At 45.9% G+C, this 15594-nt stretch overlaps 1 protein-coding gene across 2 annotated transcripts in view; it reads right to left on the bottom strand.

The window, feature by feature from the left end:
• Nucleotides 1-15594, bottom strand: part of MIB1 (mindbomb E3 ubiquitin protein ligase 1) — a 331151-nt gene that overhangs the window by 56271 nt on the left and 259286 nt on the right. The gene's annotated exons all lie outside the window — the stretch shown is intronic.

The following is a 15594-nucleotide window of genomic DNA, read 5'->3' as shown; positions in this document are numbered from 1 at the left end:
AGCATGCCCAGCATGCCACTAACCCTGCACCCAGCAGGGGCCCCCCCCTTCAGTCTCGTTTGTAGTAGAAAATAATAAAACGTAAGCGAACCCAACTCCGCGGGGTGGCGGGCGGGTTTTGTGAGGCTAAAATCCTGCTGTCCTGGGAGAACACCTGCTACAGGTAACCAACTCTGCTTTCTCCCAGGACAAGCAGGATGGTAGTCCTCACATATGGGTGAATAGCGAGCTACAGGATGCCTGAATAGAGTGAACCAAAAGCACCCAATGACGTGCAACAGGCACAACAGGGGTGCTGTTGGATATGAGGGCAGCCTGAATTTCACAGTGGGTCAGAGGTAGGAAGTTGGGTTATTAATCTGGAAACAGATTACGCAGGACAGACTGGCCAAAAACGGAGTCTTGCCTGCCAGCCTTGTCGAGGCAATAATGAGCTGCAAAGGTGTGGAGAGAGCTCCATGTGGCAGCTTTACAGATGTTCGCAACAGGTACAGAACGGAGGTGCACGACTGACGTTGCCATGGCTCTGACCGAATGCGCTTTTGCGCGTCCCTGTGGCGGAAGGCCTGCTTGCTGGTAGCAGAAGGTAATACAGTCTGCCAGCCAGGTGGACAGGGTCTGCTTGCCCACCGGAACTCCCAGTTTTGTTTTATCAAAGGAGTTAAAGAGTTGGGTGGACTTTCTATGGGCTGCAGTGCAGTCTAAATAGAAGGCCTGCGCACGTTTGCAGTCCAAGGAATGCAGTGCCTGCTCACCTGGTTCTGAATGAGGTTTCGGAAAAAAGGTAGGAAGTATTATGGACTGATTTAAATGGAAATCAGAAACTACCTTTAGCAGAAATTTAGGGTGAGTGCAAACTACCACACAATCGTGGAGGAATTTAGTATAAGGTGGGTATGTGACCAATGCCTGTAGCTCACTGACTCTGCGAGCGGATGTTATAGCAACAAGAAAGATCACCTTCCAAGTGAGATGTCTAAGCTCGCAGATGTGTAGGGGGGCTCGAACGGAGGTTGCATGAGCTGTGCTAGCACAACATTGAGGTCCCATGACACAATTGGGGGACGCACTGGAGGCTTCAACTGGCGTAAGCCTCTCAAAGCACCCTACCAGGTGTTGCTCCGAAATCGGGGCATCTCCTAAACTTTTGTGGTAAGCAGCTATGGCACTTAGATGCACTTGGATGGAGGAATTTTGTAAACCAGACTCCGAGAGGTGCCAGAGGTAGTCCAGGAACCTTGATGTGGGGCAGGAAAAGGGATCTATTTCTTTTGTAGTGCACCACAAGGAGAATCTTTTCTACTCAGAACGATAAGATTTCCTAGTAGAAGGCTTCCGTGAAGCTACGAGGACCTCGTTAGAAAGGTCAAATGATTGTAGAATTAACCTTTCAACATCCATGCTGTCAGACACAGGGAGTGGAGGTTCGGTTGATGCAACAGTCCATTGTTCTGCGTTATTAGAGCTGGATCTGTGCCCAGGCGAATTTGTTGCTGGACTGAGAGGTCGCGTAGGATGGGAAACCAAACCTGCCACGGCCAGTATGGGGCTACAAGAATCAATGTGCCCCGGTCTTGTTGTAAACTTCACGAGAGTCTTGCTGTTGAGTGGAATCGGAGGGTATGCGTATAGAAGACCAGTTGTCCACAAGTGGGCGAAGGCATCACGTGGAGGTGTTGTGCGACTGCAGTGTAGAGTGTAGAATTGGTCTACTTTGCGGTTGTGAATCAACGCAAAGAGGTCTATGTGCAGGCTGCCCCACCGGTGGAAAATCCTATTCACTACAGTGGGATCTAGGGACCATTCTTGGGGATGAAAGGTCTGGCTGAGATTGTTCGCCATCACATTGTCCACACCTGCCAGGTAGGTTGCTCTCAGTATCATGGAATGGGAGAGAGCCCAGGCCCAGATCTGCGCCGCCTCCTGGAAGAGCAGGAAAGAGCCTGTGCCCCCTTGCTTGTTGAGGTACCACTTCGCTACCTGGTGGTCTGTTTGAATTAGGATTACCTTGTTGGATAGGCAATCCTGAAATGCGAATAGGGCATATCGTATCAACCTGAGCTCCAGAAAATTGATCTGGTGGTTTGATTTTGCTGAGGTCCAGGTTCCCTGGGTTTGTAGGTTGTTGATATGGGCACCCCAACCCAGGATTTGGAGTTTGGAAGGGTAGTCCTAATCTGAAGATCGAACTCCTATATCCACCAAGCTAGTGAGAGTCAAAGCTGGCTGGTGACGTGGACAATGTGGGACATATGTTGATGTGATTGGGACCATTGGGACTTTAAAGTCCATTGTGTTACTCTCATGGCTAGCCGAGCCATTGGGGTAACGTGAACAGTTGAAGCAATGTGCCCTAGCAAGGTTAGCAGGTGATGAGTAGTGCGGCGAGTCTATATTGCTTTGGCTAACGTTGACAGTGTGCGTGCTCGGTCCTTCGGGAGCAACGCCCTGGCTTGAATGGTGTTGAGATCTGCTCCGATGAACGAGAGGGTGTGTGATGGAGTCAGATGGGACTTGGCATAGTTTATGAGAAATGATCTGGAAAAGGGAACGAGTGAGGTGATCAAATTGTTAAAAGAGCAGCACATTGAGATTTACTGTCATGCTTCCTAACTGAGCAGTTGCTCATACAGGAAGCTCCACAAGGGTCCACAAAACTCCTTCATTTATTATCCTTTTTTGATGATAAATGGGATGCATTTGCTGTGAAAGCTGCATAAATAGTAAAGTGGTGTTTTGGCTGATCTGTAATGTCGGCACAAGCCTTGTGTACTCTCAGGAAGAAAAGAACGGATGGTGAAAAGTCTGTGTTGACTGAAGCAAGGATGGCAACTCCTGAACAATCCTTGGCAGAACTGAAAGATGATATTGTAAAGGACATTTCTAAGAACGTCACCCGCTGCATTGATGGATCAATTTAAGTTACAATCAACGACGGAAGAAATGACAGAGAAAGTGAGTAGTTGAGCCATAACAATTTCGGAACTGGATAACAGAGTGGTGGCACAGGAAATACTAACAAAGCAAATTGCTTCACAATTGGCTGATCTCAAAAAAGAGAATGAAGCTTTACAGGACAGAATCAAAGACCAAGAATATTATTCCATCGCACTGTATTTTCGTGTTAATTGGTCTTTCAGAGTCTACCAAAGATTCAGACCTTACACAATTTTTTCAAGTTTGGCTTCCTGAGGCCCTGGATTTTTCACTTGAAACTGAGTCTGTGGCGGCAGAACGAGCAGAGAGGAAGAGAGCCTGTGGTGGTCAGAATGTGCAGAGAGGAAGACTCAAGACCCAGGCCGGTTATTGTGTGTATTTTGAATTATGCAGATAAAGTAAAAATAATCAGAGCCTACAAGAAGCGAAATAACTGTTTGGAATGGGATAGTTTCACACCATTTCAGTTTGGAGACTTTTCAGTGAAAGTTTCTCAAAATAGTGCCGATTTGTACTGCCTTATATAGCAAGGGGGTTAAATTTTCTTTCCAATTGCCCGTGAAGATTCAAGAGTTTGCTGATGTAAACATATTGTGCTTCATTCCAAGGAGCAGGTGCAGCATTACCTGGGTTCCTTATGAAAATTTTCTTTTAAATTATATATATAGCGATCCTCTTTGCAAACCGGCAATATGAGAATGTACTGCGAGATGACCAATACAGTTTTTTTCTGGCGATTCTGGTAAGGGACATTGTCGTGGGCTATTAAACACAGTAGCATTTCTTTACATGTGGAATATATATGTGATATTATGCCGAACTAATGTTTCTACCTTTTCGACGGGAGCTCTTGGAGTAAAAATCTTGAAGATGGAGGCAAGATGGTAACGCTACTGTGTATTTTTTTTATTCTACGAGAAAGTCACTTTTTCTGAATAATTTTTTTTTTCTTGGCTGTCGTAATTTTGGATGGAATTCTCTCCCCAGCATAGGTACTGTTGGGATTTTTCTGTATTTGAGAGGAGGCTTTTTCTTTTTGAATGGATATTGTGGGTTGTGACTTGTGATGAATTTTATTTTTGGTTGGTTAACATAGCCTGCAGGAAGTGCACTGTTTTGTCCAGGCCTATGCATTACATAATGTTTTTGCCTTTTTTGTTTTTTTTTTTACTTTTATGAGACAGAGTATTAAAGCCTAGGGGCTGATATGATGGAGTATTTTTGTAGTATAGTTTGTATGGATTGATCTCCCTTGGAATATGTTATCCCCCCATTCTTATTTTGCATAATCATGCTGACAGGAGGGAGCGATGAAGGTTATTTTACTTAAAGTGTTATATATATATATGTTTACATTGTGGTGGACCCTCCAGGATGCATCTTCCTTGAAGAGCCTGAAGATGCGGTTCCTTGGCACATTGGTAACTTCAGTTCTGTTTGTATTTGTGTTTTTGTTGTATAGAAAAATAGAAACATAGAAATGATAGCAGAAAAGGAGCAAATGGTCCAACCAGTCTGCCCAGCAAGCTTATGGTAGTAACTACTGGCCATATAAGCCACATTCATAATTATCAGTTTCTGATTTATCTGAAGAATGTTTTGTCACCTCATTTTACCTTTTTGGCAATACTTTCTTCTGCCAGACTTTTTGCTTTGATTACTTTCTTCATCTCCCTTAGTTTTAGCATATATTTTTCCCCGAGTTCCTGGGATCATTTATAATTCTTGAATGCTGCTTTTTTTTGCTTTTATTATGTCAGCCACCTCTTTGAGAACAGTTCTGTTTCTTATTTCACTTACTTTTATTTACTTTTCTAACATATAGATTTGTTGCATTTGTGATTGCTCCCTTTAGTTTGGTCCACTGTTGTTCCACCTCTCCCATTTTATCCCACAGTCTTCTAGTTCTACCTCCAGGTATGTTCCCATTTCGACAAAGTGTATATTTTTGAAAGTCAAAACTCAAGTCTTCGTGTGATTTCTCTGTATCCTGTTTCTGATGTCAAACCATACTGTTTGATGATCACTGGTGCTGAGATGGGCACCTACCCAGACATTTGAGACATTATCCCCATTAGTGAGCACTAGGTCAAGTATAACTACCTCCTTCATGGGCTCTATTACTGTTTGTTTGAAGAGAGCCCCTTGCAGGGCATCCACTCTCTTTACGTCTGGTCGATTCCATCTGGCAGATTAAAGTCTCCAACAATCAACACTTCTCCCTGCTTTCCCACCTTTTGGATGTCTTCAACCAGATCTCTTTCTAGTTTTTCCATTTGAGTCGGAGGCCTGTAAACCACACCAGTAAAAATGGATGCATCTTTTTTTTTAGGATGACCCATAATGCTTCTTCTCTACCCTACATTTCTTGCAGTTCAGTAGCTTGGATATTGTTTTTTTGTTTTTTTTTTTTAAATTTAAAGTGTTTTTTATTGAGACATATAAACAAACACAGTATAAGCAATGCAATAAGCAACATAACAGTCATACAAAGAAACTGCAATAAAGAATAACAACATGGATCTTCAACAGCTGTCTCAGCGTGAGTTATTGATCCCCACAATCTCCCCCCACCCCTCTGACCCCCCCCCCCACCCCATCCCAACCGACCTATATTCATCAGCGAGGTTTGTGTGTGGTTGATAACACTATAATGAAACCTAGATCTGAACCAGGTGAGGAATAGAAAGGAAATAATAAAGGATGTACTCCTGCAGTTGTCGTCTTAAAAAGAACTAGTGTTAGAGCCTAGGGCTACCGGCCAGTAGTCCATACACAGACCGGTGGAGGCAAAAAGCCAGGCAAACTAATGGAAGAAAAGAAAAGAAAAGAATCAGGGGATGGGCATCTGCCAGGTGATGTACGGCTGCCAGATCTTGTGATAGGACCCAAGTGTGTTATGTTTGTGTGCAGTAATCTTGGCCAAAACACAAAGCCTGCCCAGAATATCCCTAACTTCAGCCAGTCCTGGACGCACGGAAGACTTCCAGTGTCTGGCTATCACGATTCTAGCAGCCGTAAAAATATAGGTTAACAACCGATTGGCATGTCCTTTAGGGAAAATATTAACGCCCAGCAATGCATGTTTAGGAGTTATTGCGACTGGTTTATGAAATACTTGTAAAAGCCATTGTTCAATCTCCAACCACAGAGGTTGTATCTCTGCACACTCCCACCATATATGGAGATAGCTACCAGTGGCTCCACACGCTCTCCAGCATCCATCTGGCACATGTGGGTTAATTCTGTGGAGTCGTGCTGGAGTCCAGTGCCATCTGTAAAACAATTTCAGTGAATTTTCAAGTAGGGATGCCGCAATAAGGCCTTTGCCCAGCTGCGAAGTAATATCCTCCCAATCCTTCAACGATATAATACACTGGAGATCAGATTCCCATGCCAGTATATGTTTATGTTTCTCAAAAGGGGCAAAATTTAACATGGCATACAATGTGGACAATAATTTCCCGGTCACATCAGCTTTGCCACAAATGGTCTCGTAATCCGAGCAACCTTGATTGAGGTGGCCCCCTAAAAATTGTGTCTGCGCAAAATGCCTAAGTTGAAGGTATGGGAATGCATCAGAGTCAAAAAGACCAAATTTAGCCTGCAGGTCAGCAAACGGGAGAATATCCCTGGCGCCCCACACATGGTCCCATAGCCAAATTCCCCTATCTGCCCAGTGTCTGAAGGTAGCGGACTTGTAGCCCGGAGTGAAGGATAAATTGGCATAGAGATATGTACAACGGTGATATTCCCTAGTGCCTAAAAATAGATGGCCGTGTTTAATCCATAGATCTAGAGCTAAATTTAGAGAAGGAGGTAGACGGGCCCTAGATGGGAGCAACCACGTTTGCCGAGGCTGCCAGAGTAGACTAGTTAACGGGGTAGTCCCTACTATTTGTTGATTGAAAATTACCCATAACTTGGGAGCAACCTTCTTATGCCAATCTACAATATGCTTAAATTGGGCCGCTAAATAATATTTCCTCAAATCCGGGACCCCCATACCACCCTTGTGCCTTGGCTGGTAAAGAATCCGGCGTGCTATCCGAGGCCTTTTGTGCCCCCAAATGTAAGCCATAAGTTTCTTCTGCCATGAATGGAGAGTAGCCGGTGGAATAGCTATGGGCAGAGTTTGAAATAAATAAAGCAGTTTAGGTAAAATAGTCATCTTTACCGCCGCAATCCTCCCCAGCCATGAAATACTATATCTATTCCACTCCTCAAGATCCCTAGATAATTTTTTCCACAGGGTTGCGTAATTCAACTGGAATTCATCGCCGGTGGCACTTATATAAACACCTAAATATTTTAAGGTCTTAGTCGCCCATTTAAACTGGAATTGTTGTTGTAAGGCAAGGGCTATGTCAGAGGGAGTGTTAATATTCAATATCTCTGATTTATCCCAATTAATGCGGAATCCTGAGATAGAGCTAAATTTTTCCAGAGCCGCAGTTAAGTGAGACAGGGAATTCTGCGGTTCAGTTATCATAATCATGATATCGTCTGCGAAGAGAGATAGTTTAGAGGCAAACTGCCCTAGGGTAATCCCCTGTATACTCGGGTCCAGCCGTAATTTGACTGCAAAAGGCTCCAAAAAGATGGCAAATAGGAGCGGGGAGAGAGGACATCCCTGCCTCGTTCCCCTTTGCACTGGGAAAGTACTTGAATATCCCCCATTCACCTTTATACATGCTAGGGGTTTATCATATAGACATAGTAACCATTGTAGAAATGCGTTCCCAAAATTTAATTTACGCAATAGAGCAAAGAGATAGGGCCAGTGTACCATGTCGAATGCTTTTTCGGCATCGACCGATAACGCCAGAGTCGGGATATTATGGTTAGTGACCCACCAAATTATATCTAGAATTTTATGTACATTGTCACTAGCTTGACGTCCTGGGATGAAGCCAGCCTGGTCTGGATGAATGATCTGTGCGATAAAGCTATTCAGGCGAGTCGCCAAAATTTTTGCTAGAATCTTCAGGTCGATATTTATCAAAGATATGGGCCGATAAGAGCCGCAGAGCGTGGGATCGCGGCCTGGCTTGGCAAGGATAGTAATCCCTGCGGTATTTCCATCACAGGATAATGGGGTGCCCTCTTTCAGCGCCCGAAAGAAATTTGCTAACAATGGTGCCAATTCTACAGCAAAGACCTGGTAGAAGCGACCCGTATACCCATCGAGTCCAGGTGACTTCCCCGGCTTTAGCAATTTGATGGCCTGACGTATTTCAGCTTCTGTAATATCTTTATCCATAACTGCCCGTTGGGACTCATTTATTTCTCCCAAAGGGACAGTATCCAAGTACTCGTCTATCCCAGTTGAATCTATATCTAGGTCCCGAGAGTAAAGTTCAGAATAGAAATGTAAAAACCGTTTCCGAATAGATGTATTATCAGTTAGCATTGCACCATCACGTGCCTTAATTTTAACGATCATGGATTGTGCTTGCTGACGTTTAAGGGTTTGAGCTAAGACCCTCCCGGCTTTATTGCCCCCTTCAAAATATTTCTGTTGAGTTAAAGTTAACTGGTGGGCTAAGGCTGCGGCGTCTATGGAGGCGATCTGGTTTCGTGTCTCCATTATCTGAGCAGTCAGAGTAGCTGAGGCAGGAGCAGCCTTGTGTCTCTCTTCTAGTCCTTTTAATTTGGTGCGGAGCCCTTCTCTATTCTTTTCCCTTTGTTTTTTGAGATAGGTAGCGCGGGCAATAAATTTGCCTCTCAACACTGCCTTAAGACAGTCCCAGAGTATCACTGGGTTTACCTCTCCCGTATCATTATGGGCTAAGTATTCTGAGATGTCGGCTCTAACTTGACTAAGGTACTGGGGGTCATCCAAAAGAGAATCATTAAGTCTCCAGAAACGTAGACCTCTATCATATCCCGATAGTTCCACAGTAAACCAAATAGGAGCGTGGTCCGACCATTGAATGGGTTCAATGTCTACCTGCAGAACCCTCGGCACCAGGGTAGTGCTAGCCATAAACATGTCGAGCCTGGAATAGCTCGCATTAGGAGGTGAAAAGAAGGTATAATTTCTAGATTTAGGGAATCTGGTGCGCCAGATGTCTACCACTCCCTGTGCTTTCATAAAGGACTTCAAAGCATTTCTAGCCACCTTAGAGTCATAACTCTGGCCTCCAGAATTGTCTAATCTGGGATTTATCGTCAGGTTGAAGTCCCCACCTATAATTACCTGCCCTTCAATGTGGCCTTCAAGGATGCGAGACATAGTTTGATAAAATTCCGCCTTAGAGGAATTAGGGCCATACACAGAAAGAAAAGTGTACAACTCTCCCCCCACTGTGAGAGACAGAGATAGATATCTACCCTCCATATCTGCCCAAAGCCCTTTTGTTTCAAAGTGGACGTCCTTATGAATAAGGATTCCCACTCCAGCATATTTAGACTGCTTCGTGGCAGCCGCCCAATATTGATAAGGATATTTAGCATTAGTCATTAGCTTTTGGTAACATTTCCGCAAATGCGTTTCTTGAAGAAAAACTATGTCAGCCTGAGACCTATCCAATTCTCTAAACAGTAATCGACGTTTCCTTGGGGTATTGAGTCCCTTTACGTTTAAAGAGACAAACTTAAAAGTTGCCATCATCCCTGAATGTTCCCCTCCCCTGCCTCCAGCGAAAGTAACAGGTACCCCCTACTACCAGTACTGACCGCTCTCGCCAACAGTATATAATTTAGTGAGTGGACCCACCCATTTCTGTCCTGCAGAAGCCCTTGCAAGCTGAAGAATACAAGTCTAGGCCACCCCAAACCAATCACAAAGCAGTATGTAGGTATCACACTTTTCATGACAAACATCCACACCTCAGCTAGAATCCACATAAGGCCTACCGTATGAATCCCCCCCCACCCCCCTTGCCCCAAAACCTGAGATATTGCATTCATATCTCAGAATACCAATGGAGGATGTTAAGTCACTTCTCCTCTGCTCTCTGCTCAAACCTGCGAATCAAAACAGCAAAACTTTTGGAAAACGTTAGAAACCATATCATAACAGTCCATTCACTGCTCGAAGTCTTCAGCGGGGTCCACCGCCAGACGGGCAACACCACGAAAGCTGTCTTCCGCTGAACAATATGGGCCGCTGATGGAAACATAGAAAGTCACATTCAGCCCCTCGTGGACCAATCACACAGGATCTGGCTGACCTGAGGGTCCTGCTGAGTTCCTTTGTAGTCGTCGCCTCCCATTGGGAACACGCTGCCACTTCGGTGGCGCCGGTGGCCCTCCTCGATTAGCAGGACCGCTTCCTGCGGATTTAGGGGGAATCTCCACGGTAATCCCCGCCTCCTTAAGAATCTCCGCAGCTTCCTCCACTGTACGGGCGCGATAGGAGATCCCTTGGATCGCAAAAGCAAGTCCACCTGGAAACATCCAACGGTAGCGGATATTAGAGCTCAAAAGCCGAGAAGTAACACAGCGGAAGTCTTGGCGTTTTCGCAAGGTGGCCGCCGCTAGGTCCGCAAAGATGGCGATCTCGTGGCCCTCCCATAACCACGTGCGCTGCTTTCGTGCTGCATTGTAAACTTGTTCCTTTTGTTTAAAGGAAAGATAACACCCCACTATGTCTCTGGGCTGATTAGAAATCCGAGGGCCGAGTGTTCTGTGAGCCCGTTCAATATTAATAACCAGAGTCTCAGAGGCCATATTCGGCTCACCTTGGAGAATGAAAAATTTAGAGATCATGGCAACGACTGCCACACAGTCAGAGTACTCCTCAGTCTCCGGCACTCCTCTGATTCTAATGTTACAACGGCGACTGCGATTTTCAATATCTTCCATCTTCTCAGAAAGCTGCTGGCATTGAGAGTACAGCGATTCGTTTTCTTTTTGGAGTGCTAACCAGCCCTCTCCTTGAGTGTCCAGTCTGATCTCCGTTTCGTCCAGCCTCCGAGTTATTTCGGAGTGCTCCTCGCGCATTTCTGCAATTAACGTTGTCATCTCAGTTTTATAAGTCCTGATATCTTGTCGAATTTCCATCAGCCAGCTTCTTATTTCGCCACGTGTGGGATAATCCGCATCCGACCCCATTGCCGTGTCGCTCGTCTCCCCGAGTTCATCACGCAAGTCCGCGGTCGCCATCTTACCCCTGACCGTCTCGGGTTCCTCACAATTTTTAGCATAAGAAAATTTCTGCAAATCCGCAGTTTTTCTTTTCCCCGATGCGGCCATTAGGTGCTCAATGTGGTAAGCTTCTTAAAGATATGAGCAGGAGGAAGGAGTGAAACGCCAAAAGTTGCGTTTGGTTTAAGCGAGACGGAGAGAGCAGATTCAAGGTGCTTTCATGTGAAGTGACGTCACTTCCTCCCCGAGTCAGCTTGGATATTGTTTTTGACAAAGAGCTACTCCTCTCCCTTTTCTGTCCTATCTGCCCTTCCTTAAGTTATAGCCCAGTATGGCCGTATCCCAATCATGTGAATTCATGAACCATGTCTCTGTAACAGCAACAATGTCCAAGTCTGCCTCTAACATCAGGGTCTGCAGGTCAGAGATTTTACTGTCCAAATTACGAGCATTTGTAGTCATAGCTTTCCAATTTTTCTCCCTTGATTTTTAGCCATTCCTAGGCATCTTGTCTGCTTTTTTTTAGCTGATTGATTTTGTTATTTCCTATTCCCATGTCCTGTATTGCTTGAGGGTGACATGCCAATTTTATTGGCCATTTCCTGCCATCCCCATTCTTTAGTTTAAATGCCTTATAATATATTATATGATTTTTTTCACTTAGCATCCTCTTTCCTGCTATGGACAAATAGCAAATTTTGCTTACCTGATGTAACAGGTGTTCTCACAGGACAGCAGGATGTTAGTCCTCACAAATGGGTGACATCAAGGATGGAGCCCAACCACGGAAAACTTCTGTCAAAATTTCAGGAACTTTGACTGGCCCCTACTGGGCATGCCCAGCACGGCACTAACCCTGCAGCCAGCAGGGGTCTCCCTTCAGTCTTGTTTCAAAGCTACAGGCAGTGCCGAAAAATAACATTAGAAAAACGAACCCAACACCGCGGGGTGGTGGGTGGGTTTCGTGAGGACTAACATCCTGCTGTCCTGTGAGAACACCTGTTACATCAGGTAAGCAACATTTGCTTTCTCACAGGACAAGCAGGATGGTTGTCCTCACAAATAGGTGAGTACCGAGCTGAGGATGTCCTATCGTGCACCAAATGTACCCAACGGCGTGCAACAGGCACAACAACTGTGGTGTAATTTGGTAGAGGGCATCCGCACCCTACCGGGAAGGTGGAAGGGTGTTGGTACCTTATGCTGGAAAAAGGTTACGCAAGACAGACTGGCCAAAGATGGAATCCTGTCTTCCGGCTTTGTCCAGGCAATAATGGGCTGCAAATGTATGGAGGGAACTCCAGGTGGCAGCCTTGCAGATGTCAGGAAGCGGCACCGATCGAAGGTGTGCTACTGAAGTCGCCATGGCCCTCACAGAGTGTGCTTTAACACGGTCTTGGAAAGGAATGCCAGCTTGCTGATAGCAAAAGGAGATGCAGTCCGCCAACCAGGAGGAAAGAGCCTGCTTAACCACAGGTTGCCCTAACTTGTTAGGATGGAAAGAGACGAATAATTGAGTGCTCTTCCTGTGGGCAACTGTACGGTCTAGATAAAATGCTAGAGCCCGTTTACAGTCAAGGGTATGCAGAGTCTGTTCCCCGGAGTTGGAGTGGGGCCTGGGAAAGAAGATAGGTAGTATGATGGATTGATTAATATGAAACTCCGAAACTACCTTAGGTAAGAATTGAGTGTGGAGTACCGCCCGGTCCTGCAGGAGTTTAGTGTAAGGCGGATAGGTAACTAGGGCCTGTAGTTCACTAACCCTGTGAGCTGAAGTGATAGCTAAAAGGAATAACACTTTCCATGTGAGATATTTTAGGTCACAGGAGTGAAGAGGTTCGAAAGGTGGTTTCATAAGGCGACCAAGAACCAGATTAAGGTCCCAAGATGGGGCCGGAGGACGTAAAGGTGGCTTCAAATGGAGCAATCCTTTAAGAAAGCGTGTTACAAGGGGTTGTACTGAAATAGGAATACCCCCGATACCTTTATGGAAGGCGGCTACCCCACTGACATGCATTCTAATGGAAGAGGTCTTTAGACCTGATTCTGATAAATGCCAGAGATAGTCCAAGAATTTAGAAATTGGACAGGAAAGGGGATCAAGGGACTGAAAAGTGCACCATGATGTATACCTTTTCCATTTGTAGGAATCAGATTTTCTTGTGGAAGGCTTTCGTGAAGCGATCAGGACATGAGAAACTGATTCCGAAAGGTTACATGGTTGAAGGACTAACCTTTCAACATTCATGCCGTCAGAGACAAGGCTTGGAGGTTGGGATGGAGGAGGCATCCGTCGTTTTGAGTGACCAGATGCGGGTCCTGTTCCAGAGGAATGTGCCTGCGGATGGAGAGATCCTGGAGTATGGGAAACCACACTTGGCGTGGCCAGTGCGGTGCTATCAGGATCATGGTTTCCCTGTCCTGACGTAGCTTCACGAGAGTCTTCGACAGAAGAGGAAGTGGAGGGAATGCATAAAAGCAGACCGGTTGTCCACGTGAGGGAGAATGCATCACTGGGCCGAGAGTGCTGGCTCCGAATGAGAGAGCAGTAATTGTCCACTTTGTGGTTCTGAGGGGACGGAAAGAGGTCTATGTGGGGATAACCCCATTGCTGGAAAAGAGTGGTTGCTACCAAGGGATTGAGGGACCACTCGTGTGGGTGGAAGACACGGCTCAGTTTGTCTGCCAAGACATTGTTCACTCCCGGCAAGTAGGTGGCTCTGAGGTACATGGAGCGGGAGAGGGCTTCTGCCCAAATCTGCGCAGCTTCCTGACACAAAAGAAAGGAACCTGTGCCCCCCTGCTTGTTTATGTACCACATGGTCACCTGGTTGTCCGTCTGAATCAAGATTACGTGGTTCGATAGGCAATCTTGAAAAGTCCTGAGAGCATGTCGTATTGCTCGAAGTTCCAGGAAGTTGATCTGGTGTTTGGCTTCCTCTGGAGACCAGAATCCTTGGGTTTGTAAATTGTTTACATGGGCTCCCCAACCGACGTTGGAAGCGTCGGTTGTGAGAATTATTTGAGGATCTGGTAGGTGAAAGGGCAAGCCCTGTAGGAGGTTGGATTGAGTTTTCCACCAGACAAGAGACAGACTGAGTGCATCGGTGATGCGAACAATGGAGGACAGAGGCTGAACAGCTTGGATCCATTGTGATCTCAGAGTCCATTGCATGACTCTCATGGCCAGGCGGGCCCATGGGAGTCACATAAACTGAGGAGGCCATGTGTCCCAGCAGAATGAGGAATTGTCGAGCTGTTGCTGTGCGTTGAGACTGCAACTGGCAAGCTAGGGACACAAGGATTTGGACTCGTTGATGAGGAAGGAAGGCTTTTGCCTGTAAGGTGTCCAAGTCTGCCCCAATGAAGGATAAGGTCTGAGATGGGATTAAGTAGGATTTCTCATAATTGACAAGAAACCCTAGAGAAAGTAGAGTTTGAATTGTCAGGGAGGACCGAGCGATTTGCTGGGGTGGGGCCCTGATTAACCAATCGTCCAGATAGGGGTAGACGTGGAGACCTTCCTTCCTGAGAAATGCTGCAACTACCACGAGGCATTTGGTGAAAACTCGTGGTGCGGATGCCAGGCCGAAAGGGAGCACTCGGTATTGATAGTGATTTCGGCCTACTAAAAAACGGAGGTATTTGCGATGAAGTTGAGTTATCGCAATGTGAGTATAGGTGTCTTTTAGGTCTAGAAAGCAGAGCCAGTCCCCTCTTTGCAGCAGAGGGAGAAGCGAGCCCAGGGTTACCATCTTGAACTTCTCTCTGTGAAGGTACTTGAGGGCCCGTAGGTCCGGGATTGGTCGAAGTCCTCCTGACTTTTTTGGGATCAGAAAGTACCTGGAGTAGAACCCTAGTCCTTGTTGTGAGGGAGGAACGGGTTCTATAGCGTTTGACTGGAGGAGAAGGGAAACTTTCTGCTCAAGAAGAACAGAGTGATCGGTGAATCCCCACGCCTGCATGGGTGGGGAGTCCGAAGGGAGAGTCAGGAAGTTGAGGTGGTAACCGTGTGCAATTATCGCTATCACCCATTGATCTGTGGTGATATGATGCCATTTTTCTAGAAAGTGGCTTAACCGACCTCCTACTGGTATGGTTGGAAGAGGGATTTGGCAACTGCTCTCTAATTGAAAGTCAAAAACCCGATGCAGGGCCAGGTTGTGGAGCTGCTGTGGGCTTTTGTTTTCGAGACTGGTGAGGCTGAGATTTATGGTAAGGCCTCGCAGATCTAGACTTGGTTTGTGGGGGATAATACTTCCGTGGACAGAAGGAGGACTTTTTTGGGTCCTTTTTAAACGGCTGTTTAGAAGGTAAGTCAGAAGGAATGGATGAGAGCTGTTTAAGTGTCTCATGATGATCCTTCAATTCAGCAACGATTTGCTGAATTTGCTCACCAAACAAATTATCCCCTAGACAGGGCAGGTCAGAGAGCCTGTCCTGAACCTCCGGACGAAGGTCAGATGACTTAAGCCAAGCCCAGCGTCTTGCGGAGATGGCCGTAGCAGAAAGTCTGGTGGAAGCATCAAAGATGTCGTAAGCTGTTCTTATCTCATGCTTCCC

The sequence above is a fragment of the Rhinatrema bivittatum genome, chromosome 2 (assembly GCF_901001135.1).
Source record: "Rhinatrema bivittatum chromosome 2, aRhiBiv1.1, whole genome shotgun sequence".
In the NCBI taxonomy this organism is placed as follows: Eukaryota; Metazoa; Chordata; class Amphibia; order Gymnophiona; family Rhinatrematidae; genus Rhinatrema; species Rhinatrema bivittatum.
The sequence above is the reverse complement of the archived record's forward strand: the minus strand, read 5'-3'. Positions and strand labels throughout refer to the sequence as shown.